Source organism: Anolis carolinensis, chromosome 1 (genome assembly GCF_035594765.1).
Source record: "Anolis carolinensis isolate JA03-04 chromosome 1, rAnoCar3.1.pri, whole genome shotgun sequence".
NCBI classification, from domain to species: Eukaryota; Metazoa; Chordata; class Lepidosauria; order Squamata; family Dactyloidae; genus Anolis; species Anolis carolinensis.
The window spans coordinates 72,760,533-72,788,237 of NC_085841.1; the positions used below are offsets into that span (position 1 = coordinate 72,760,533).

General features: G+C 41.0%; 1 protein-coding gene across 9 annotated transcripts in view; it reads right to left on the minus strand.

Moving 5' to 3' along the window:
• Nucleotides 1-27,705, minus strand: part of arid1b (AT-rich interaction domain 1B) — a 473,172-nt gene that overhangs the window by 199,239 nt on the left and 246,228 nt on the right. The window lies entirely within an intron of this gene.

Here is a 27,705-nt window from a genome sequence, read left to right on the forward strand (position 1 = left end):
GACTCTAAAGCAGGGGTCCCCAAACTTTTTAAACAGGGAGCCAGTTCACGATCCTTCGGACCGTTGGAGGGCTGGACTATAGTTGGCCACCGAGCAATAATAACAGCAACAACAACAACAACAACAAAGAGAGAGTTGAAAGAGACCCTTTGGGCCATTGAGTCCATTCCCTTTCAGTCTTTGTGCACCGAAAGCACAAGCAAAGCACCCCTGACAGATGGCCACCCAGCCTCAATGTTAATAATAATAATAATAATAATAATAATAATAATAATAATAATAAAGAGGGTTGGAAAAGACCCCTTGGGCCATTTAGTCCAACCCCCTTCCGCCTTTGTGCACCAAAAGCACAAGCAAAGCACCCCTGACAGATGGCCACCCAGCCTCAATGTTAATAATAATAATATGGGTTGTAAGAGAAGAAGAGACCCCTTGGGTCATTTAGCCCAACCCCCTTCTGCCCTTGTGCCGTGGGGGCTGGATAGATGGCTTCGATGGGCCGCATCCGGCCCCCGGGCCTTAGTTTGGGGACCCCTGCTCTAAAGTATAAGAAACAGAGACTTGAATGTAAGAGAAACTGTAGTAAATTTATTGAAGTATAGAAGCTTAATGGTTTCAATGTTTCTTAACTCCTAGAGGTACATTCCTTTAGTGTTTACCTTTATAACCTATTATAAAACAACTCTTAAGAGGATTGTTCTTTCCACTAGACAAATTTTATACTTATTTACTTCAGAATGTGTTCTTTCTTTAAAAGATCACTCCAGGTTCTAGCCTATTCTTTCCCTCTGTTATCTCTATTACAATAAAGACTCTTACTGGGTTTTCTCTTCCCCTTTTTGCTCCAACCCTAACTACTCATCTAAATAAGTCAACTTGACTTATCTAAACCACACAGGCTAAAAGCCTAAACCTTCTTGATTCTCAACACAGTAGAACCGACTTTTCCTGCGGTTCTCTGACCCCAGACTGCTTATTTTTAAAATGCCTCCCTTGCCAAGTGGCAGTTGGCTCCTCCCCTTTTCCATGGCAACTCATCTCAGAATGAGCTGAGCTGGCCACCATCCTTCTAGTCATGCTATTTTAAGTACTTACCTCTTTAAAAACCTAACTATAATTATACATGACTGTAGATTAAAATTCACACTTCACCACAGGGTGGTGACACTAAATACGCTTTGGGTTTTAGTCAAAAGTTTAAATAAATGATGGGAAATATTGAGCTCTATTCCATCTGTCATCACTAAAATTAACATCTATGCATTCCTCCCATATCTCTGTAAAACCTTCTCTACGCTTGGCCAGAAAGTGCCAGTTCCAGGCTTACAATCCTCTTGAGAGAAACCATTGGCACTGCATAATTATAGCAGTTTGACTCCACATTAACCATCATAACTCCATTCTATGGAATCCGGGGATTTGAAGTTTCCTGTAGAATTTGTGCTCTCCGGCAAAAATCTGCAATTCCCCATGAGCCACTGAATACCCTTGCTCACTTCATCTGTGACCGACATAACATGATGAACCATAACATATGTGAATGCTAACAGTAGATGCTAATGTTGGCTTGTTTTTTTTTCCAAACTAGCTAGATGTTTTTTTTAAAAAGCTCAATCCTTTTTCTGCCTCGCTGGCAGAGAAACAAGCTGGATGAGACCTTACAGTTGTCACATTAAACAAGTTGCAGATCAATTGGAAAGTTCCAACACAACAACAACATAGGTCTATTATGAAAACACATACAATGAACTTGATGCATAAAGAGCAATGTATATTAATTGCTAGGCTCCAAACAACAATTTGGGGGCTTCATTTGGTACCAATGGCAGATTTCAAATTGCTTAATCAGCTATTCTCTAATTTGCCCTTCTATTTCCTGGCCCATAATGATTATGACTGCTCTTCTCTTCATTGCTTTATATTATTTTTATACTGTATTGTAATATAGAGTGCTTACGATTCCAAACTGGGCAGAAGGGAACTTCCTTATCGCTAATTAAAAGCTGGGCTTGTTATCATGGTAGACAGGATGAAACAGCTCTGAAGAAAATGGCCAGCTCTGAAATTTGCGCATTTCTGTGTACTTTGTTAACCAATGTTTGCTAGACTACTAACAATTATTTAACTCAAAACCCACATTTAACTGAAATATAACACACTCACAAGTAAACAGCTGAGGTCTTCCATAGTAAAATATTTCATACATATTAACATTTAACTATTTTATAACCTTAAAAAGCTTTCAAACAGAGATCTGTGCTTTAAAAACATACAAAGTATGTTAAATCATAAAATTACAATTTCATTAAATTTCTTCCTTTAGAAAGGCTTCTGTGAGCGTATTTGGCATACAGCTTGCATCAAGGCAAGAAATGGAAATATGCCAAAGTGTAACTAGAAATATTGGTATTTTATAAAAATTATATTAACCAGCACATAGTAATATAAACCACATTGTAAAAGAAACAAATTGCTTTGCAAATTACTCTTTTAAAGCTAACCACATCAACATTAACAAGTTAACAAAGGATTGAAAAACTGTAAAATAGCTGCCAATTGCCGAGTGCTTAAGGATAAAAGGCAATATATAAGGAAAATTCATTTCATTTTGAAAACAAGGTGTCAATTATACACGGGCCATATAATTGACCTTAACAGGACTTATTCCAGTGAGTGCTTTTCTCACTGAAACTTGGCATCCATTTCAAACACCGTTTCCTTCCAGACTTAGGCATTAAATATTTAAAAATGTGTTTGAGAGCTTTTGGTTAATAAACTGTCGTTCTCTGGAAAGAAATAATTTCATAGTAGTTGGGACTACCAATAAGTGACCGGGGAACATTGGAACTATGGGTGCATCTACACTAGAATTAATGTAGTTGACACCACTTTAATTGCCATGGCTCAGTGCTATGGAATCATGGGAGATGTAATTTGGAGAGGCACCAGCTATCTTTGGCAGAGAAGGCTACAGACCTGGTAAAACTACAACTCCCAGGTTTCCATTCCACTGAGCCATGGCAATTAAAGTGATGTCAAACTACATTGATTTGTCAGTGTAAATACCTCTATCACTCCATTCTGAACAAAATAATGTACATTTTACCCATCTTTTAAACATCTTTAACAGCTCTTTGTTATACTATTCTGATTCCATATAATACTACCAAAACACTTACATATACCTAGTTATTTCAAAATTTGCACAGTGAATTAACCACATCATGTGATCAGTGTTTTGATGGCTGCACGGGCACACTGGGAGATAACATAGTATCTTACTTACAATATACTGGCCAATGATGCATTCATTATCAATACACAATAATCTGAGTATACACAGATCTATGTTTACACACGAGTGATCTGTACACATAAAACATAAATGGAAAATATTCCAAGCCATCAAAATATCATCTGAGAGAAGAATTCCTTAAAGGTTTTTTTTTCTTCCGGGTAGAGGATGTAAATCTACTGAAGCGGCACAGTCATATTTACTAAAGACTAAATGGATTTTTCTTATGTATTTAAATTAATAGAGTAAGCTGCCTAAAAGGTCTAACCTTGTTCTCCTTGTTTCTATCCTGGTGCTTCGGTTTTAAAGAACATTTTCCTTTCTTTCACTTTTCCACAAACCATAAAAAAACCCTCATTTCTAATTCATCCGTTCGTTCAGCTTAACCTCTCTTCTCAGCAATTAAAGCACTCTGCGCATCCCTCATCTATCACACAGCCAGCTAAATAATGCATTGCGTCCTCCGCTCATCTTTTATCATCCCAAATGACAGGTATTAGCATATCTCCCCAGTCAATTACAGTGCAGCGGAATAATCACAGCATAATTGGGCGAAAGCCACTCTAATCACCAACCCTGCAAACTCACAGAATAAAAACTGAGTGGCAGTTCAGACAGGCCTTGCTCTTGTCCATGACTCTAGCCAACTGGCTTGGCAGGCCTCCATTCCCCTGTAGCCTTTAAAAACTTACTCTTAAGGGTAAACTTCTCAATAAAACCCAGCAGATTCAAAAACAAAACATTACATGTACTCATGCCAACATTTAGTTGATATAAAGAGCTTGATATTTTAGAACTTCTTTGGGGTCTTTTTCAAAGGCCATCACAATCACGTCAACACTGTACATAGTTGGCGTTATTTATCCAAACAAAAACCTTTGCTTAAGAGCTGGCAGTAGCTGAAGATGTATTTCTTCCATTTTTAACCAACAATACTAGTGTAAAAATAGGAATATAGCTGAATTTCCTGTTTCATATGATTAAAACAAGAAAAACAATGCTTTGCTCTTGATTATTATTTATACTGTAGAACAGGCTTGTCCAATCTGCCACCTCCAGGCCCCATGAAGCTCACGATGCCTATTAATGTGGATCAACACAAAATCATAAACTTACTTGAAACATTATGAAACATATTTTTGTAACTTGTAGACAACAATGGAATTGAATAGAATAATCAGAGTATGTTATATCTACTAATATCAGTGTATTGCCTGTAATTTGCATGATAACTGCAAACAATTCAGCTAAAAGACCTGCTTGACGATTTTAAAAGACCCGCCAGAAAGGGTGGCACATAGTACATCACCCCGAGCAAATTGGCAAAATGTAATAAGAGAATTAATGCTAAATGCTGGAAATGCAATAAAGAAATTGGCACCTTCTTCCACATGTGATGGAGTTGTGATATGGCCAGAAAATATTGGAGAGAGATACAGGGAAAAATCCAAAACAGATAAAAGATAAAAATATAAATGAAAAAGGAATATTTCCTGTTAGGAACAATTGATATAAATTTGGATAGAAATAAAGATGTTCTATTTAACTACCTTACAACAGCATCAAGAATTGTCTATGCAAGACACTGGAGGACAAATGTCATTCTGACTAATGAAGAATGGTTGATAAAGATGCTAGAAATAATGAGTATGGACAGATTGACACATAAATTAGCAAAGGACCAAAATAAAGCGAAGAAAGAAACAGACTGGACCCCGCTGATGAATTTCATGAAGCAAGAACAACTTAAAATATTACGTTAAGACAATAAGAAACATAAAAAGTTCCTATCTCCAGGGAACTTCAGACAACCTTGAGGAGGAAGATGCAAAAGACAAGAATTCAGTACAAGGACTTTACTTTACAATGAAGAAGATTGGAAGTAAACAATTTTTTTTTGTTTTGGGGTTGTTGTTTTTTTGTTTTTGTCCTTTTTCTTTTTATTATTATTTTCTTTCTTCCCCCTCCTCCTCCTCCTCCTCCTTCATTTTCCTTTCTCTCTCTTTTTTTTCTTTTTCTTTTTTCTTCTTTTTAGAGCACATTGATAAACTACAATGAAGATGATGAGAAGGAAAACTTTGTGATTATAATTAGCACAATAGAATTATCTTCTCTTTCTTCTTCTTTTTTTGTTTCTCTCTCTCTCTTTTGTTTTTTGTTTTTCTTATCCCATCCTCCCCCTCCCTCTGTCACGCCCAGGCAGCGGAGCACTAAGAACCAACACACGGGGCCAAATACAATCTAATATCTTTATTAAGGAAATATTATAGTAGAATAAAAACAAATAGAAAATGTAGTCCAGCAATAGAACTTTCAGGGAAGATCAAATATAGTCCAGAAATATATTGTCCAGTATTTAATATTAGAGTTCAAAGTGATAATCCCAAAACCGAAACACACTCTACTTCCAAGCAGTAGAGTGGGGAAAGCGTCCAAAGTATTTCTAAAGTTCAAAGTAAGTCCAAGGCAGGAACTGGAAACAAGGCTAAATACTTGGCATAAGATGTAAAGCTGGAAACACGACGAAATAGTTCATGAAAACTTGACAAGGCAAGGCAAGGCAAGGCAAGGAAACTGGAGTTGCAGACTTAAAACGCAGTCCACACTAGGCTGGAACCGAAGTTAATCCTGAAGCTGATCTGTTGACTCCGCACGGATTCCTCGGTGCGGGGAACTTTTAAGGAACCTCAATCTTCCTGCAGAGCAGGTGTCCAGAGCTTCCTTTCCCAAGGGAAAGAGAAGCGAAACACAACATCAACCAGATGCGTTCCTCCCTGCAAATTCCCAGGGGAAACTTAGCTAATTATCGTCCTGTCTGAGTGCTAATCTGGTGCTTCTCCTTGTTTGTTCTTTTTGACCCCGACTCGCCACATAGAATTCTTTTCTCGAGAAGGGGGGAGAGGCGCTGGGAAAAGCTTGTTCAAGGTCCGTTTTAATGGGCTCTTGGCAAGAATTGTCAACAACAGACATCTGGAATAACTCCGTCTCCTGCTGAGACGGCAAAAAACCCATGTTGTCGTCATCATGAGCCATAATGGCTCTGGGGTCAGAACTCCGAGGCCCATGGGACATCACACTATCCCTCCCCTCAAGCCCCCTCTCCTCCAAGGCTCCCCCTCGAGATCCACGGGGACGCGGCTTAGAAGGGTAAGCCCGGTGAAAGCGGCGGACTAAGTCAGGGGCATGCACTGTGGAAGCGTCTTCCCAGGAGCGTTCTTCAGGTCCGTAGCCCACCCAATCAATCAAATATTGAAGGCGGCGGCGATGAAGGCGTGAATCCAAAATGTCCTGGACCTCGAATTCCTCCTCTCCGTTCACTAATGCAGGGGGCGGAGGTGGGCGTCTCACATCTGGACGAACACCATCCGCCGGAAGGAGGAGGGAACGATGGAATACTGGATGTATGCGCATGGAACGCGTTAGTTGTAGTTTGAAAGTCACAGGGTTAAGTTGAGCCACCACTGGATAGGGACCAATGAACCGGGCATCTAACTTCCGGCAGGGGCGTTGGGAGGGCAGGTAGCGAGTGGATAACCACACCCGATCTCCTACCTTGATCTCGGGGCCAAGCTGGCGATGGCTGTCAGCCTGACGTTTGTAGTCCTCCTTGGCTTGATCGAGTTGCTGGTGTAGCAGATCCTGCACCGCCGTGAGTTCCTGAAGCCAATTCTCCGCTGCAGGAACTTCCGAAGTCTCCACGACGGGAGGGAAGAAGCGGGGGTGGAAACCGTAGTTTGCAAAGAAGGGGGCTTCCTTGGTTGAGTTTTGAACACCATTGTTAAAGGCAAACTCCGAGAGGGGTAACAGGGCTGCCCAATTGTCCTGTTGGTAATTGACATAACAATGGAGATAATGTTCTAAAGTGGCATTGGTGAGCTCAGTCTGCCCATCCGTTTGAGGGTGGTGGGCCGAGGATAAACGTGAGTCAATGCCCAATAGTTTTTGAAGAGCTTTCCAAAAGCGAGAGGTGAATTGAGTTCCCCGGTCTGTGACCAAACTCTTGGGCAGGTCATGTAATTGGAATACATGTTGAAGGAATAGGTCTGCGGTCTCCTTGGCTGTAGGAAGCTCCTCACAGGGGATAAAATGGGCCATTTTGGTGAATAGGTCCACCACTACTGGGATCATGGTAAATCCGAGAGACTGCGGCAGGTCTGTGATAAAGTCTGCGGAGATTATCTCCCACGGGCGAGATGGTGTGGGAAAGGGATGCAAAAGTCCTGCAGGCTTTTCCCTTCGTGTCTTGGAACGTTGACATGTTGGACAGGTGGTGACATAGTTCTCCACATCTTTACGGATTCTGGGCCACCAGAAATCTCGTAAGATCAAATGTATAGTTTTTAACATTCCGAAATGCCCAGCAGGCTTGCTGTCATGACACAATTTGAGGGCTTTCTCTCTCTCAGGCCCCGGAGGAATATAGACGTGGTTTCTGTAGCATAGTAGACCGTTCTTCAGTGAAAATGGGAATCGTAGTCCCTGTCGGATCTGTTCTCGGGCCCAAGTGTCTGTCTGCTGACTGGCCCTGATTTCTTGGGTAAAAGGGAAGTCTGCGGTCGTGGGTTCCGGAGTAGGTGAAGTTGGCTTAACTGGAGTAGATTTGGTATTTCCCACAGTGAGTGTGGCAAAGTTTTCTGGTTGTAGCAAATGGGTCTCTGGGATGTCCTTACGCCCTGCTGCATACTCCGGCTTCCGTGATAGGGCGTCTGCTTGCTTGGTCTGGGCAGGAGTCACATAGTGGATCCGGAAATCAAAACGCTCAAAGAACAAAGCCCAGCGCTGTTGTCTTTGATTTAACTTCCGTGCAGTCCTTAAGTGCTCCAAATTTCGATGATCAGTATGAACTTCTATAGGGAAATTAGCTCCTTCCAGCCAATGCCTCCATGTTTCAAAGGCTGTCTTTATGGCTAAGAGTTCTTTTTCCCAGATGGTATAGTTCCTCTCCGGAGCTGTTAGCTGGCAGGAATAATAAGCACATGGATGGAGATGTTCTCCCACTGGTTGCATTAACACAGCTCCCACAGCCACATCCGAAGCGTCTGCCTGAACTATAAAAGGAGTCTTGGGGTCAGGATGTTGCAGAATTGGCTGGGTCGTGAACAACTGTTTCAGTCTCTGGAATCCTTCCTCGGCTTGCTCAGTCCAGCGGAAAGGTTGCTTTCCCCGGATGCAGCTGGTGATTGGATCAGACCAACAGGCAAAATCTGGGATGAACTTTCGATAATAGTTCGCGAACCCCAAAAAGCATTGTACTTCTTTTTCGTTGGATGGCGCTCGCCATTCTAGTACGGCAGTTACCTTTGCCGGGTCCATGGTTAGCCCCACTGGCGAGATGCGGTATCCCAGGAAGTCTACTTCTTGCAAATCAAAAGCGCACTTTTCCAGCTTAGCATATAGTCCATGGTCCCGTAATCGCTGTAGCACCTGTCTGACGTGCTGGTCATGTTCTTCTTGGGATTTCGAGTACACCAAAAAATCGTCCAAGTACACCAGCAGAAAACGGTCTAGATAATCTTGGAAGATATCATTGACAAAATGTTGGAATGTGGCAGGGGTGCTGGACAAACCGAAGGTCATGACTAGTGACTCGTATAATCCATATTTGGTCTGAAAAGCGGTTTTCCATTCGTCCCCTTCCCTCATACGGATCAAGTTATAGGCCCCACGAAGATCCAGTTTAGTGAAGACTTTTGCTCCTCGGAGTCCGAGATCAATGGCAATGGGAAACGATTCCGTTTCGTGATGTTGTTCAGAACCCGATAGTCCACACAGAGGCGCAGTTCCCCTGACTTCTTTTTTACAAACAGTACAGGAGAGGCAGCCGGGGATTGAGAGGGTCTGATGAACCCCTTGCGGAGGTTTGTCTCTAAGAACTCCCTGAGAGCTTTTTGCTCTGGTTCGGACAGGGAGTAGAGGTGTCCTCAAGGAATTGGGGCCCCCTCTACAAGGTCGATGGCGCAATCATAGGGTCTGTGCGGAGGTAGTTTCTCGGCTTCCTTCTCGTTGAACACATCCCAAAAATCTGAATATTTCTTGGGCAAGGTGATGATGGGCTCTGAGTCCGTGGTATGGCAGACCTTGGCTACTAGACAGTGGTTATGGCAATACAAACTGGAGTTCTCTTCGGGACCAAGAAATGTTTGGGTCATGGAGTGTTAGCCAGGGAATTCCCAAGATCACAGGGAACTGAGGAACTTCGGTGACAAAGAAGGAGATCTCTTCCATATGCTCCCTAATCCACATTCGAGTGGGCTCGGTCCATTGGCTAACTGGTCCTGTCTTCAGCGGCCGCCCATCGATGGCCTGCACCACCCGGGCATTCTTGAAATCATGATATTGCAACCCCAACGAATTAGCATAGTCTCTGTCGATGAAGTTGTTGGTTGCTCCAGAATCTATCATGGCATGAATCATGACGGGCCCCTTTTTGACTGACCACAACGTGACCACCAAAAGGAATAGGACCCCTGTTTGCAGCTCTTGGGTGGAGGCATTGACCGGGTTGGCGAGCCCTTCTACACGCGGTCGTTCCCTTCCCCCACTGGCTTCGTCTCGACTGCCTCAGCGGCCTCCGCGTTCACGGAGGACGCCGCCGCCAAACGGGTGGGAACCCGCTTCTTCGCTGGGCACTCTTTGGCAAAATGTCCCCCATTTCCGCAGTACCAACACAAGTTCAGACGCTGTCGCCGGGCCTTCTCCGCAATATCCAGCTTGGGTCGCACGTGGCCGAGTTGCATCGGCTCATCCTCGCTCCCCATGGGAGTGGAGGCTGGTTGCGGGGGTCTCCAAACCGGCCGAGGCTGGGGATAGGCAGTGGAAGGGGTTTTTATCCCGGGCCTTCCACTCTGGCCCCGGACCCATTGTCTCTTGTTGGCGAGCAGGACTTCTGCCCGTAAACAGTGGGCGATGAGTCTCTCCAGGGTCTCTGGGGGGTCCACCTTGGAGATTTCTTCAGACCCTCACGAAACTGGCCCTTAAGGGCTACATCATTCCAGCCTGCATTTTGAGCCAGTACACGGAACTCGGCTATGTACTGTGACAGCGGTCTGTCCCCTTGGAATAGGCGCCGGAGCTTGTGACCAGCCGCTTCTTGATCGTCTTCAATTCCCCAAGTGTTCCGGAGATGGTTCAAGAACTGCTGTGCCGAGGCTAGGTACACGGATCCTGCATCATATAGCGCCGTCGCCCAGGTGGCCGCAGGTCCATCCAAAAGACTGTAGATCCAAGCTACCTTGAGGTCCTCCTGCGGAAACTCTGTTTGGCGGGCTTCTAGGTACGCCATACACTGGCGGCGGAATACGTGGACCTTTGAGGCTTCTCTGGAGAACTTGGTTGGCAGCGCCAGAGCTGGGAGCCGGGCCCCGCGTTCCTTTAAGCCGCGAATCTCTCCCTCTTGCTCCCGGATCTTGTCTCGAATCCTCCCACATCCTTCCATCACAGCTTCCTTCCACTCCCCCACTCCTTTTCCCTACCTCTTCCCCTCCTTCCTAAGGCTTTCTTTTCCTTTTCTTTCTTCTTTTCTTAAGTCTAGTCGAGTCTGACTATAGGGAGTGGTGCTCATCTCCATTTCTAAGCCGAAGAGCCGATGTTGTCCATAGGCACCTCCTAGGTCATGTGGCTGGCATGACTGCATGGAGCACCATTACCTTCTTGCCGGAGAGATACCTATTGATCTACTCACATTTGCATGTTTTCGAACTGCTAGGGTGGCAGAAGCTGGGGCTAACAACCGGAGCTCACTCTGCTCTGTGAATTCGAATCACCGACCTTTCGGTCAGCAAGTTCCGCAGCTCAGAGGTTTAACCTGCTGCGCCATAGCTTGCATAATATTTTAGATAACCTTTCTTTCTATTTAGGAAATAGTACATAATGTATTCATTGCCTATTCCGAACTGTGGGTGCTACATCAGTACATTAGGAATGTTAATTAAATAATTCACATAAATATAACAGCACTTAACTCTAAATCCAATTTTTTCAACTCAATTAGAATAAACCCACAGAATCAGTAGGATAAAGCAACGTGAATATAAATTCTACTGATGCAACACGTTGACTTCTGTTGGAGCTAACAGTTAGATTTTAACCCATAAACTAAATTTCAGCAGATACAGAGAGTTTATGGCTCTACTTAAAACATGTGTGCATATGGTATAACCTGTTTTACAACTGTAAGTAGCTTGTTTGGGGAGAGTCAGGGGACAGCAGTGGGGTGGTGGAAGATAGACTTTTGTCCCCTTTCTGGTTTTATTGTGAAAGGAGGTAAATCAGTAAAACCATCCCTTTGAGTTCTGGCCTATACAGGAAAAAAAAAAGTAATATAGAGGTACTTTTTCTACCACTAGAATCTTTCAAACTGGGCGCTGGACATATTTTAATGCCTTTAGAAAACTGCCAGTTTGAAAAATAAATTAACTAAGTAGATAAATTAAAGGCTATTACAGATGGAAAAGAATAGAGAATTCTGCTTTCACTGCTCCAATGTTGCCTCCTTCTCATAAGCCCCAACTGTTAGAGGGTGAATCTAACATATCTCAGCCATGGGGTATGATTGGTTACAAGATGACCAAACTATGCTGCAGAAACAAAAGGAAGACACACTCTGGGCAAGAATGGAATCCAGAAAAATCTTCAGGTGATTTTGCTCTAGGCTTGTCATTATATAAGGATGCACATGCAGAACAAGAGTCCATGAAGTAACACAGGAATTGTTCTCAAGGTACATGAATAATTCTTGTGTGCGTTATCAGGCAAGAAAAGCTTTCGGTAAAGAAGAATTATGATTTTACGTTAGAAAAGAAATGTCAGTATGTAAGGAGAGAATACTTCTAGAACATGGCCATACAGCCCGGAAAACATACAACAACCCTGTGATCCCGGCCATGAAAGCCTTCGACAACACAATGTCTGTACTCTCAAAATTATAATCACGCCTAGCAAAATTTGTTGTTAGATATTCAAGTTAAATGGGACACTAATAATAAAAACCTGGATCATTCCATGAAGGAATTTCCTGATCTAATCACCCAAGCTGAATTTTGTGTCCACTTTAAGAAGAAGCAAAAAAGAGTGGACAATATTTGACAAGAGACACTTGAGAGAGCAAAAAAAAGTTCCACTTTCTAGCTTTGATGAGCCAAAAGGAATATGCTCACCTTCGCACTTGCCTAGACTTTCCCAGTCAACACCCTTTCTAAAATCTCCTCTTGAGGAAACCTCATTGATCAAAATTCTGTAAGAGTAAGGGGAAAGACAGTGCTGAGCTGAGCCAGAGACTTCATTAAACATGCAGAACATAAACTGCTGACACAAAGCGACAGCGAATGTGCAGCACAGCAGAGGAGAAAAAAAAGAGTAAAGAAATAAGAGGAAGGAGAAGACGGAGCAGGGAGAAAACTGCCAAATGCTCACCTACTACAGTCTGTGCCTAATTTTTCCATTTGCTATATGGATAACAATACTTTAAAAAAAAACCATGTGTTGAAACTGATGTATCTAGTAGTCTTAGAATTTAAAATGATTTGTCAGATGGGCAGACTACAGTAAAAAGAGGATATGCTAGGATTGATTCTGAAACAAACTGGGCTTTTCTACTACTAAATGCCAATACCCAAATCATAATCATTCATTAGGCTCTTCCCTGACCCCGTCTGCACAAACCTTCATGAATGGAAGTCCAACTGTGCCTTCAAGTCAACTACGACTTAAGATGGCCATCTTAAGTTTTTTTTTTTTTTTTTTTTAGCAAGATTTATTCAGAGGAGTTTCACCACTGCCTTCCTCTAAGGTCACCCAACAGGTTTCCGCAGCTAGGAATGGCATCTGAACTCTGGACTCCTGAAGGCCTACTCAGACAACTGAACCATGACATCACAGCGTTATATGTATTACTCCTTTCCAAATAGCAGGTATTGCTAAATTATGCTGAAAGGTTATTATTGCCCTGAAATAAATTATTTCTTATCAGCTTCCAGTTGCTTATTCAGAAGAAAGGCTAACATTCACACAGAGTACTAGCACAGTTCTTCAGTTTAGAAAATAGGTTGAATCAACAAACAAAAAAGACAGCACAGGAGACCTGCCTCCTCTGCCTCCAATTGTGTTGCTCTCTGCACAGCAAAAATGACAGAACTGGAGACAGAGGAGAAGGAACTAGTATGCTCTCTTCTTCAAGGGTTGAATCAATCTGTTTCCAAAATATCTGAATAGGGCTAGAGGAGCAAAACATTGCTTTCAAAGATCAGCCATTGGCATCCATCTGACCTTAACCAGGGACGACCTGGATCTAAGAATTGCGCCAGAACTGAGGAATATACAAAAGCATATGTTAGTCAGGACAGGCATGTTGCTTTTCTGCAGCTTAGGCAAGATTCAAGCCCAAATAGGGAGCCCTTTGTCACTCCAGAAAGGCCCAATGGAGCCAGCTTGGAGAATACACAGTTAAGAAGATATGCCAAGCCATACTTCTGATGCTCAGGCACACTGAGACAAGAAGGTATCTGGTTCCAGCTTTGGCAGTTCCTGTCCCTGAATAGCACTGCTGCTGTAGTCTTCTTGTTCCAGCAACTGTCCCGGGCGCAGCTGAAAATCAGACAATAATTGGCACTAGAGAAGAGTGTTTGTCAAATAAAAATGTACACAAAACGGTGCATTTGAGAAAAATTATGGCAAACTGGCAACACATTTTAATCTATCCTCATGCAATTAAGCCCAGTTAAGTTCAGTGAATTTTAAACACAAATCTGAAATATTTTCCTGACTTCAGAGAGGATAGCCAAAGAGGCTCAGCTGTTACAGAATACCAATCTGCTCATGTTCCAAAATGCACAAAGACTGGGGTTGGCTTCAGATATTTCATGGAACACACTGAGAGAAAGAAAGAGGCAACCCAAGTATGGTTGTGCTTACTATTCTTGCATAGCTCCCAAGTTTATGCAGTTGCACAGTATGTGTAAGTAAAGGCACTCCTGTTTCCCTAATACCATCCCAAAGTATGAAAGACTACAATCCAGCACATGCAAGCTTAGCAGTAAATTCCAAGATTTACTTCTGAATATAGGACCAGTGCAAGCCTATCTTTTGGATCATTTTCTCCCGTTTTTAAAAACTCAGACTTTGGTTTCTCAAGAACATAATTGAAAAAGGGGTATCATCAGAAATATAATGAATGAATGAATTAATTGGGTGTTGCCTAGTAAAATAATGGGGGGGGGGGAAGAGAAATTATTTCCATACATGGAGAGAAACTTTTAGTCTTATTAATTTGCAGACTCCCAAGGAACAATTTTAACATATTGGAAATGTCTCTTCTCATGAATAAAACAATATTTTGCTGTCTTCAGCACTACACGAGATGTCTGTATATATCCTCCAAAATATATGGAAAAATAAACCTATACAACGAGAAGCATGCATGAACAAAGTAACATCAGAAGTGTCCTTGAAACTGAGTCTGCACAACCATATTTTAAAATTACATTTTTAAAATGTAATTTAGAAGCAGCACCTGACTTGGCTATTTTTTATATATAAACTATCATATTGGGTTCTACCAGAACATCCACACGTGTTTGAAGAGGGAAATCTCTGTGGGAAGAAATTAAAATGTGTGTGGCAAGTTTAGAGGTAGTGGTAAGTAGGAACCAAAATATATTTTTAAACTGACTATAGACCTATAGGGGAACCAAGTGTTTTCTTACATGTACGGTTTAGCTTTTGAATTTAAAATGCTTTCAAATTCAAAGACAGTTGTACAAAACTGCCTACAGTAGAGGCTTGAATTTAATAGGCACGAAGCTGAAGGTGTGCAGCATTTTCCTCTGATCACAAGGAATGAGCACTTAGCTATGAGAGAGATCCACAATGAATCACTGCAGGGTAGAATCAAACACATCACAGGAACATGCAAGCCTTTTTTATTATTACTGTAACAGCTGAAAAACACTTTACAACTTAAAGCCCTAGAAAAATGCATTTTCAACCACGCAGTCCCTTTACACTTATCAAACTACCCACAGTATCGTACATAATAGTGTATTCACACTCCATGGGTTGAGATTAGAAAGAGAGAGTGGGAGAAGATCAACATTTCCCAGAGAAATTACTTTGAAGTGCACATAAATAATACCAAAATAACCCTCCAAAGCAGGAACTAGGCATTACTGAATCATAAAACTAAAATAAAGTATTTTAATAGAATTTTAACATTTGGGCTGCAGTATATTTGTTATTACATGCCTCTGAATATTTTTAACAATTTCTTTCTGAATAGAATAAGTCCAATACATAGTTCTAAAAAGTAAAAATTATTTATGAACCTACTTCTGTGACATTTATCACATCACATTGCCTTCTCCCCAATACAATTCACATTGTTCTTTTGAGAGACAAAATTATTTGAAATGTTTCATTAACCTGTATACGAAAACAGTGAAGGCACAAGAGCAGGTTGCTTACCTATATGTGGTTCCTTGTGTGGGCCTCCTGTGAATTCACACCAATGGATTATCTATGTCTGGGCAGTACATCATTTGGAGCCTAATGAAGCTATTGCATGTGTTTGGTAGTACTCACCCCCTGAACCATATTGGCATGCTCCCACCAAGTTCCAGAGGCACTGAAGCAGCAGCCAAGAAGTTAAGGACAGGAAAGACATTATGAGAGGAGGATGGGCAGGGTTGTGTGGATCTACAGATGACCACTCAAAGTTATTTGTAAGCAACCTGTTCTTCCCTGTGGTCTTTGCAACTCATATAAATGGGAGACCAGCGAGTTATTAACCACAGAAGGAGAAAGTATTGTGCATAGAGGAGAAAAATATCACCCTCCAAAGTGAGGTCTCTGCTTGAGACGTAATGCCCAGACTGAAGTGATAGATGAACGTGGAAGGCTGGGACCATATAGCACTCCAACAGATGTCACACCCCTTAGAAAAACCTCAAACACTGCTATTGCCCTGGCTGAATGATTTCTCCAGTTCATTTTCCACAGAAATGAACTCTAAAGTCATAGCTCAATGTCCAGACTAGAACATCACAAGGCATTTGTCACAGGAATGCCATATGTCAAAAATTACACGAAATCATACAACAATTTGTTCTTTATCAGAATTAGGTACTGAAAGTGGGGGAAATGGTGAAGAAAGCTGCTCTGCATCTAAACAAATAAGCATTAATATTTCTTAGGAGGAATCTAAGACCATCAACAAGCCTGCTCCTAAGTCCATAATAGACACATGTAGTGATACCTCAACAATGGTAATATAAGGAACTATGTACATAACTGATGGAACTGTCTTGACATTTTGTGATTCACAGCCCTGCCAGTCATGCGAAGAGGTTAAGGAGAAGCTGCCAATCTCCCATAGCAATATATTTCCTTATTGAAGAATGTTTTATACTTCACTTGGAGAACACTTGAAAATCCATTCTAAAGGGATTTAAATAACATTTTTTCAAATAATTGTTCTTTCCAGAAATGCACCCAAAAATATGTTTATTTAAATAATTAAATAAAGCAATTCTTATTGTGCATTAACTGAATGCAATAGGAATTGCATAATGATACAGTAGAACCCCGCTTAACCGAGCTCCGGTTAACCGAGGCTCTATATTATCTGAGGTGCCGCAAGCGAAGGGATCTCACGAGAAGGAGAGGGAGGAGGAAGCGCCCCGGAAGCGCCCCGCCTCTCCCTCTCCTTCTCTCGCGTGAAGGTAGCTCGCGAGGAGAGGGAGCAGGAAGCGTCTCGGAAGCGGTCTGCTTCCCTGGGCTGGGGCGCCTGCTGAAGGGAGACGTTTCCTCCCTCAGGTAGGCGCTTGGGCCTTTAGAGAAGCGTGTCGCTAAGCAGCGGCACGCCTTGCATTTCCCTGGGCCGGGGCGCCTGCCTGAGGAAATTTCTCCCTTCAGCAGGCGCTTGGGCCCTTAGAGAAGCGCAAAGCGTGTTGCTAAGCAGCGGCACCCCTCACGCTTCCCTGAGCTGGGGCGCCTGCTGGAGGGAGGAAACTTCTCACTCCGGTAGGCGCTTGGGGCTTTAGAGAAGCGTGAAGCATGTCACTAAGCAGCAGTATGCCTCACACTTCCCTGGGCTGGGGCACCTGCTGGAGGGAGGAAACTTCTCACTCCGGTAGGCGCTTGGGGCTTTAGAGAAGCGCGAAGCATGTCACTAAGCAGCAGTATGCCTCACACTTCCCTGGGCTGGGGCACCTGCTGGAGGGAGGAAACTTCTCCCTTCAGCAGGCACCTGGGCCTTTAGAGAAGTGCGAAGCATGTCAGTAAGCAGTGGCATGCCTCGCGCTTCCCTGGGCTGGGGTGCCTGTTGGATGGAGAAGTTTCCTCCCTCGCTAGGCGCTTGGGCCTTTAAGAGAAGCACGGAGCGTGTCACTAAGCAGCAGCACACCCCGCGCTTCCCTTGGCCAGGGTGCCTGCTGGAGGGAGGAAACTTCTCCCTCCGAAAGGTGCTTGGGCCTTTAGAGAAGCATGGAGCGTGTTGCTAAGCGGCGGCATGCCTCGCACTCCCCTGGGATGGGGGAGCCTGCCGAAGGGAGAAGCAATGTGATGTAGTGATCTTTGGGATACCACTATACAATTACCAGCCTCCTATTAGCTAGATATATAAAATACTATATAGTTTTATATTACTACTACACACTGCTGAATATCTATACGATGGCACTGAGACTATCTGGAGATATCAGATAAAAGGCAGTACACATACTGTATATGTAAACATAAATATGGGTTTAGCTGTCACCATTGTTAGGAAATTACAGTAAGATACAGGAAACCTTTGTTTCTCATTTTCTGAGTAACAACATTAGAATTGCATTGCAACATTATTAAATCAACCCAGAGATTACCACCAATTTCCTTGGATGCAGACAGTGATTATGAAAAAAAAACCCCTCTTAGTTTGGTGCTTCTGAAACATTAAATACTAATACATGAACAACCTAAAGATGGCAGATCCTATATTTTCATGTTTCATAACTTTCCCCACAAACAGAACAGGTTCAAATCTACTCAATACAGGATGCAGCTGGTGTTTGTTTAGACCCAGTGTAAACATAACATTTGGCCCAAAATATAACTGAGTGTAGGCTACACAGGATCTGATGAAAAGACAGTCAAATCACGGACACAGCTCCTTCACTCTCTGGTTCAGGGCTCTGAACAACATTATCCTCTGTATGTCATTAACAGAAACACAACATACTCAATGCTGTCAGAATGGAATCCCTTGCCAATTATGAAGTTATCTGGATATGGACTGGTATGGGAACTTTAAATGTAATATTATTACCTGAATTCTTAATATATATAAAACAGACAGACTTTCTCACTGAAAGCTATTCTCTGATGGGCATCATACACATGAATATTATTAAAAATACAGAAAAAAACCCACACAAACTTATCATGTTTTCAAGTCTTGTCTGAGTACTTCAGATAAAAATACTGATTAATAATCAGAAATCTGTTTTCACACCTGTCTCAATATTCTTGAAGTCAGCAAAGGTTATATGCAAGGTTACTGCAAAGGCATAATTTAGGAGAGGGTATACATTAAATACACTCATCGACTAATCAATGGAGGCAATACTTAAGACACTCAATCTGATAAAGGTTAATTGGCTTTAATAAAACTTGAGTATCATTTTAAAATGTAACTGGTGTATATAGCCAGCAGATGGCAGAAACAGAGGCTGCTTTGAATAATCCTGAAATAAAGCAAAGTGAACATGTTAAATTTTAAAATACAGTGTATAATCACTCTTTCGCTTTCACCCTAATTTGCCTTTCACAAACATGAGCATAAAGTATCTATCAACTCACTGAACTAGTTCTTCACCCCATTTTCCTTTCTAAGCCTTTTAGACCTTAACCATTCTAACAAGGAGATGGGCAGAGATAGGAGCACAATTTAATAATACTTGTTTTCCACACAGAAAAATGGTCAGTCCTTGTCATCACCATAAAAGGCTTGCAAAGATCCAGCCAAGCCACTGCCAGCCAGTACAACCCCAATCTAGTGCCCTCTTAATGCTTTGGACTCCTACTATGATCAGTCCCAGCCAGTATTGCCAATTGTTAAAGCACAGAGAGAAAAAGCCAAAGAATCTAGAGATAAGTCAGATCTGGATTAAGATGTGTCCTGACCCAATATAAGGGAAGTACTTAAGCTTGCATATACTTCTATTAAACCCAATACTCCACTCACTAGGTGAACATATATACCATAAGGACAAAAAGGGAAAACAACTCCATAAAACCAGCTGCTGCATTAGTAAGCTGTTTAGTAGTGGGGTGGAAATATTCCTTTGGCTGTGGAGAGCAAAACCTTACGTCATAGCAAAACTATATACACCATATGGGAAAAAAGGATAAAGTGTCAATGAGCATGAATAAAGTGATTTCAGCTATGAATAGATATATTAAACATACAACTGAATGAATGAAGTGTACGATGGATGCTTGAGTAGCCTGGATTCTTTGATTGCCAGAGAAGGGAAGAGTGTTTTGTGGATGGCTTACCTAGAATATGAAGAGATGGGCTACATGGAAGCTTTGGCTGTGTTAGTGAATTCTACTTCTGAGGGCTTGTTCTTACTTATCTTCAATTTTTTTCAACCTAACAAACACAATTCCTTACTTTCAAGTTCTATGTATTTTATAATAAATAAAGATTTATTATTATTATGTATATTGTAGTTGTTTTTCTTAATTTGCTTATTTTATTATGCTTATATTTATTGTGATGTACTCTGATTGTTGTTTATATGATTTTAATATGTTGTAAGTCACCTTGTCTGTCTCCTGAGAAATCTGTATAAAGACCAAGTAGCCACAGTAAGAACAGATCACGGAACAACAGACTGGTTCAAGATTGGGAAAGGAGTACGGCAGGGCTGCATACTTTCAACCTCCCTATTCAACTTGTACGCAGAACACATCATGCGACATGCGGGGCTTGAGGAATCCAAGGCCGGAGTTAAAATTGCTGGAAGAAACATTAACAACCTTAGGTATGCAAATGATACCACTCTGATGGCCGAAAGTGAGAAAGAGCTGAGGAGCCTTATCACCAAGGTGAAAGAAGAAAGTGCAAAAGCTGGGTTGCAGTTAAATGTCAAGAAAACCAAGGTCATGGCAACTACACCTATTGATAACTGGCAAATAGAAGGACAAAACGTGGAGGCAGTGACAGACTTTATATTTCTAGGCGCGAAGATCACTGCAGATGCAGATTGTAGCCAGGAAATCAGAAGACATTTACTTCTTGGGAGGAGAGCAATGGCCAACCTTGACAAAATAGTGAAGAGCAGAGACATCACACTGGCAATGAAGGTCCGCATAGTCAAAGCAATGGTATTCCCCATAGTAACCTGTGGATGCGAGAGCTGAACCATAAGGAAGGCTGAGCGAAGGAAGATAGACGCTTTTGAACTCTGGTGCTGGAGGAAAATCCTGAGAGTGCCTTGGACCGCAAGAAGATCCTACCAGTCCATCCTCCAGGAAATAATGCCTGGCTGCTCACTGGAGGGAAGGATATTAGAGGCAAAGCTGAAGTATTTTGGCCACATCATGAGGAGACAGGAAAGCTTGGAAAAGATCATGATGCTGGGGGAAAAGGAAGGAAAAAGGAAGAGAGGCAAGATGGATGGACGGTATCCTTGAAGTGACTGGCTTGACCTTGAAGGAACTGGGGGCGGTGAAGGCCGACAGGGAGCTTTGGCGTGGACTGGTCCATGAGGTCACGAAGAGTCGGAGACGACTAAACGACTGAGCAGCAAGCCACTTTGGGTCCCGTGAGAGAGAAAAGTGGGATATAAATAAAGATTATTATTACTGACACAAAGACATAATATGACACAGCAAACAAGATATATATACTGGATTTTGTATCACAAAATCACAAGTCGAACACTTTCCAAGTATTTAGGACTGTGTGATGTATTTTTGGATGATGTGTGCAGATCCCACTAAGATGGCCTTTTGCAATTGACATATATTATTATTATTATTATTATTATTATTATTATTATTATTATTATTATTATTATTATTTTAGGTATCCTATTTGTACTTCACACATGACTATGTTATTATTTCTAAAATACCTAGTGGCCCTCCTTATTACTTGTTTAAATTTAATACTAAAATTTCCAAAATGGCATAGACAAATTAGCATTCAACTAATTACGATAACTATTCACAATTCATTGCCAATAATATCAATGGAAGTTTGGATGAAATATCATATGTATTTTTTCTCCACAATATAGAAAGTATACATGTATACATGGAACTCATAGTTCAGATACAATTTGACAACAAAGTTTTGAATATTTACTTCCCGTAGGTTCTTATCATTGCTAAAGCTGGGTGAGGCTAAAGGAATTGAAATCCAAAACATGCAGAGGGCTCAAGCTTCCCTATATTCTGATATATTAAATATACTTTGGTAGATATAACTTTGCTCTTTGTTTGTTTAGTATAATAGAAACATTTAATTTTTAATGTGTACAGCCTGATGATGCAACTAGAACTCTTCTTATTTAGGTCGAGAGGAACAGAGTAGTGGTCTCTCTGCGATAAAACATGAAGGAATGACTAAAAGAGGCAACAGTAGAATCTTTCTTTAAAAATTATGTTCAATGTATGGTCTGTCTCTAATCTCCATTTGGGATATGGAGATGGAGCATATGGTACAGCTTAACTCAGACATTTCTAAATGATGCGTAGCTATGGAAGACATATTGTTGACCACCACGACTGGGAACTGGATAGGAGGAGCCTGTCCCTGTTGCCTCTGCCAGATCTCTCAATAGTTTATCATATCATTGATCATGGTAATTTTCTTAATCACCAGTCCAAGGTTGGCCTAGAGAGATTTTCTCTTTTCTGCAAGAAAGATTTCAAAAGGTAATAATTACAGTAGTCTCACTTATCCAACATTCACTTATCCTACATTCTGGATTATCCAACGCAGCCTGCCTTTTAGTAGTCAATGTTTTTGTAGTCAATCTTTTCAATACATTGTGATGTTTTGGTGCTAAATTCGTAAATACAGTAATTACTACATAACATTGCTGTGTATTGAACTGCTTTTTCTGTCAAATTTGTTGTCAAACATGATGTTTTGGTGCTTAATTTGTAAAATCATAAAGTAATTTGATGTTTAATAGGCTTTTCCTTAATCCCTCCTTATTATCCAACATATTCGCTTATCCAACGTTCTGCTGGCCTGTTTATGTTGGATAAGTGAGACTCTACTGTAGTTGTTTCAGGGGGAAGAACTTAAAAAAACCTCACAAAATGATTTTAAGCAGTTCTACATATTTTAGACAAAATTGAAAACTTCTGGAGGCAAGTCACACGGGACATCCCAAAAATGATATATATTATCATTTTACATATATTTATATTTACATATTTCGTAATGTAAATATAAAGCCTTCTTTATTAATTTCAATATACTGTAGAGTAAGTTGCATACACACAATCTGTAAACTCTTAAGACACCGCCATAATGATAACTTTGCACATATAAGAGTGGACACTGTACCTCTTTGGATAAAAAGGAATTCTGAGTCTAGTTTGAAAATACATAAATACTTCGATTATGTGAGACTATGTTGGCTATCATGCTTAAGCTTATTTACACACTCTCTCAAATATAAAATAAACAGGGAATTATGGCGCTTATCCTAGTTAATACTATGGAACTATGACATTTAAAAACTATCTCCTGTTTTTAACAATATTTTTAAGTATTACATGATGATGATGAAACTGCCACTAGTACTGACATAGTGCCATCTATGTACTTGATACTCTGCGCAGAAAAACCGATCATGTTGCTCTTCCAAAAGGCTTACAATCTAGAAAAATAGATGCAAAGGAGCAAACTAAGTTAAAAGAAAGCAACCCATGAAAAAACAAGTACAGCATATTTGATGGCTGCAATTATAATGCCTTGGCTTAATTGCTCTGCTAAAGCAAAATTTGTCAAGTACTTCACAGAAAAAGTAGATTTTATGAAGTAATGATGGTATGTGATTAGTTTTTCTACACTACGCTAACTTCTACTTAACATTGTGGAAACATTGAGGTTTCTCTCAGGGTAGGTCTTTCATCTACCTAGGATTTTTCACATGTAATATGTAAAAATGTATTTCCAAGTGGGGGAATAAATTGTGTTTTTATGAACGGTGAAGCAGAATACTTAAAACACTGGAACAGTTCTCTTTATTTTTCATGAATTATTTCAAGTCAGCTTTTTAGTTATCAGAGCAACAACATTCAGTTACTATGCTATACATCCATGCGTTCTTATCAGTCACTCCACCACTCACACTTCTTCATAATAAGGGGAAAGGCTACTGATTAAGAATTGTGGAGAAGTAGGATACCACTTATGGAAATATCTTGGGATCAGTTCTCTTTCTTGATTACAAAGAGTACCACCACTCCATACTGGCTGGAAGGATAATTTGAATGGAAGTAGTTAATTGTCCATTTGCAACCTTCAAGGTGATTTAAAACAAATAAGGCAGTTCATTCACAAAAAGTTTTAAAATTCAGCTAAAATTTATTAATATGATTAATACTTCAAACTGAATATTTCTACACCAAATGATATATGCCTGTTTTATGTATATCAGAAATGGGCAACTATTGCAGGGCTGGGGACAGAACAAATACCCCAATGCAGTTGTGAAGCCCTTTTTGCTTCACTTCTCATTCTTTTATGTTCTTGTTGTTTATTTGTTCAGTCACTTCCGACCTCATGGACCAGCCCATGCCAGAGCTCCCTGTCAACTGTCACTACCCCCAGCTCCTTCAAAGTCAAGCCAGTCACTTCAAGGATACCATCTTGCCCTTGGTTGGCCCCTCTTCCTTTTTCCTTCCTTTTTCCCCAGAATCATTCTCGTTCTCCAAGCTCTCCTGTCTTCTCATTATGTGGCCACATTCTTTTATAGATCGTCTATTCCGTCACTGTAGGCACCATGGGAGAAAATTTTGCTAGGTTTGGTAGCATTTCCTGCCCTTATACATTTAAGCAGAGGCTGGATTGTCCAAAGTGCTTTGATTGTTTTGTTCCTCCATAGTAGGGAGTTGGAGTGGATGGTCCTTGGTGCCTCTTCCAATTCTATGATTACATGATTCTATGTTCTAGGCCCAAAAGAGGTCATTTTCAGGAATAGAGAAAAACCTGTTCTGTTTTGGGGAACAAGACAGTTCACAGCCTAAAAGATCTGGAGGGCCAAAAACCTGGAGAAACTGTCTCCACTTTTGTTATGTCCAAGGCTGGTGCAAAATATTTTTTTTTAATTCCTAACACTTACACTGAAAAGTAAATACCCGAACTCATTTTTGTTACTAAAACATTTCATGTTTTGGATAAACACATATCTTACTTAGTAAATCAGAAGATGTTTACTTCTTGGGAGGAGAGCAATGGCCAACCTTGACAAAATAGTGAAGAGCAGAGACATCACACTGTCAACGAAGGTCTGCACAGTCAAAGCAATAGAATTCCCCATAGTAACCTATGGATGTGAGAGCTGGACCATAAGGAAGGCTGAGCGAAGGAAGATAGACGCTTTTGAACTCTGGTGCTGGAGGAAAATCCTGAGAGTGCCTTGGACTGCAAGAAGATCCAACCAGTCCATCCTCTAGGAAATAATGCCCGGCTGCTCACTGGAGGGAAGGATATTAGAGGCAAAGCTGAAGTATTTTGGCCACATCATGAGGAGACAGGAAAGCTTGGAAAAGATCATGATGCTGGGGAAAATGGAAGGAAAAAGGAAGAGAGGCCGACCAAGGGTGAGATGGATGGACGGTATCCTTGAAGTGACTGGCTTGACCTTGAAGGAACTGGGGGCTGTGACGGCCGACAGGGAGCTTTGGCGTGGACTGGTCCATGAGGTCACGAAGAATCGGAGACGACTAAACGACTGAGTAGTAGCAGCATGTGCTAGCCCAGTGTTTCTCAAACTCTACTCCTCCAGGTGTTTTGGACTTTAGCTCCCAGAAATCCCAGCCATCTTACCAGCTGTTAGAAATTGTGGGAGCTGAAGTCCAAAATATCTGGAGGAGCAAAGTTTGAGAAACACTGTGCTAGCTCTTTGCTTCCACATTCAGACCTGCTGCTTTTTCCTTTGTGGTGAGCCATGATTAAGACAAGCTGTTTCTGAAGTCCAGTTATTTCTAAAAAGATGCAAAGAGGTATCTGGCACAAAGAAGGGGGGCTTTATGGCTAAGTGGGGATTCAATTACTGGCCTCAAGAGTCATCATCCAATGCTCAGACCACTATACCACACTGGTGATTTGCATATGTAGTAGGATATATGAATAATTATTTTAATTAATAAATAAATTGTTTGGGCAGTCAATGTAACTGAAGTACAACCTGGTTGGGTTTTATAAATTGACGTCTGCATTTGGGTGAGAGGAAAAGAACAGTGAGGAGAAGGGAAGAGTCACTGAGGGTTAGGATACTTAGGGAATTTTCTGAGCTAAATCATTTGATCTATGAAGAGATATAGGATATAGCCAGAACAACCTAAGAAAGAAGTGAGAATGACAAAGAATAATAGGAGGAAAGCCACTGGATCACTTTGCATCAAACTTCTTTCACTCTGGGCCCAGATGAGCAAATTCCTCTACGGATTTCACATTGATTTAATTAATGAACTCCACAATAAACTGAGTGACAAAAGAAAAAAAAAACCCAGTAACACTGTAATACAGGTAATTCATATTAGGATTATACTGGAGGCCAGAAAAAAGGGCCACATTTCTTATTAGTTATTTTGCTGTTGATTTGTCAAAACCAGAAAACTATGGCTGTTCATTTTGAAACAATGAGAGGTGATCAATGCAGAGCAGCTTTATGTGCAAGGTTTATGCAGAGTGCAGACGAAATGGCCCATATGTTTACACGCATACACAAGGAGAATAGCCCAAGAGAAGAAATCTAGGGGATGTCATTGCTTTTGGAAGGTGGTCTGCCATCACATAATGAAATTTCCAAACATCCAGATAATTTTAATATTGTCTTGGATTTGGTTTTCTCTTCTAACACTGTAACCATTAGTTTGCAGACTACAGCTGATAAATTTTTGGTGTGTTACATTATGCATACAATGCAAGCTTTCAGTACAAATATTAAAGTCACATGGAAGGAAACAGTAGAAAATGAGAAGTGATTCATAGTATTGTCATTATTTAGGAAGCATGGAGCTGCAATCTATGCAAAGTTAATGCTAAACCCAATTTATGTGCGTGGCATTGGTGCTTGCCCATGCAAGCAATCCACACGTGCTTCTTTCCTTTCAAAAGCACTTACCATGTGCATTGGCTCATTTGTGTGCAATGTCAGCTTGCCAGCAGCATGCCCTCCTGGGTCAGTGAATTACTAATACTAAACATAGATGTGTTGATGCATGTGCTAAGTGCATTTAGATGTGATGGAACACAAGTGAAACAGTAAGTATTTTAGTCATGGCCAGCGTCACATATAAATTAGTCCTAACACCACTGCCAACTTGCAACTTTAACCATAAAACAATAGTCTGGCCTTTTCCAGAATGGGTCAGGCAATGAGAGCTATTGGCTACAGTAATCTTCAGTAATACTTCTGTTTACTCAGCTAGCATGAAGGATTATGGAGATGAGTTCGTAAGAGTTGACCCTCCAGGTTTATTAAATATTCAGTGAATATTCTGTATGCATGCTGCGTATTAAATAAACACTAGAAAATGTTACAGAATACCATATGTTAAATACTTCAAATAACACTGGAATGGCTCTATTTCTTTTTAATAATTTATTTTAAATCAGTTTATCAGGTATCACAACACCACACTGGGAACAATAGTAAATCATGCTGTCATAAATATTTAGTAACTTATAAAGTGTTAATTTGGACTTTTCACAGAGTTACCAGAGTTAATTTTGTGCATGGCTTTTCCTTTAGAATTTTAAGGCTTGTTCCTATCCTACTGCTTGTTCTACCTTAGTGATTATGCCACTGCTATGCTTTTCAGAAATATCATACCATATGGATATTCAACAGCAGGAAACTCATGGCTTAGCCTCATGTTCTCAAATTCCTACTCTCCTCCCATTCACCATTCTCTCTTGCAGTATAGCCTACACACAATCTGCTTGCCTAGAATCATCTGCCACTACATACCCGTACGAATGAGATCAATATCATAATGTTCATTAGCAATAGTTTCACAAATAAATTAAATCAATGTCTGTCAGAGTATGTCTAGAGCTATCATAGGAACTCTAGACCAGCCTAAGATTTAGTACAATCCAAAATAACAATTAGAAAATTGCTCAACTATCAACCATTTTACAAACTAAAATGACTACTAGTCTAGAAATTTAATGG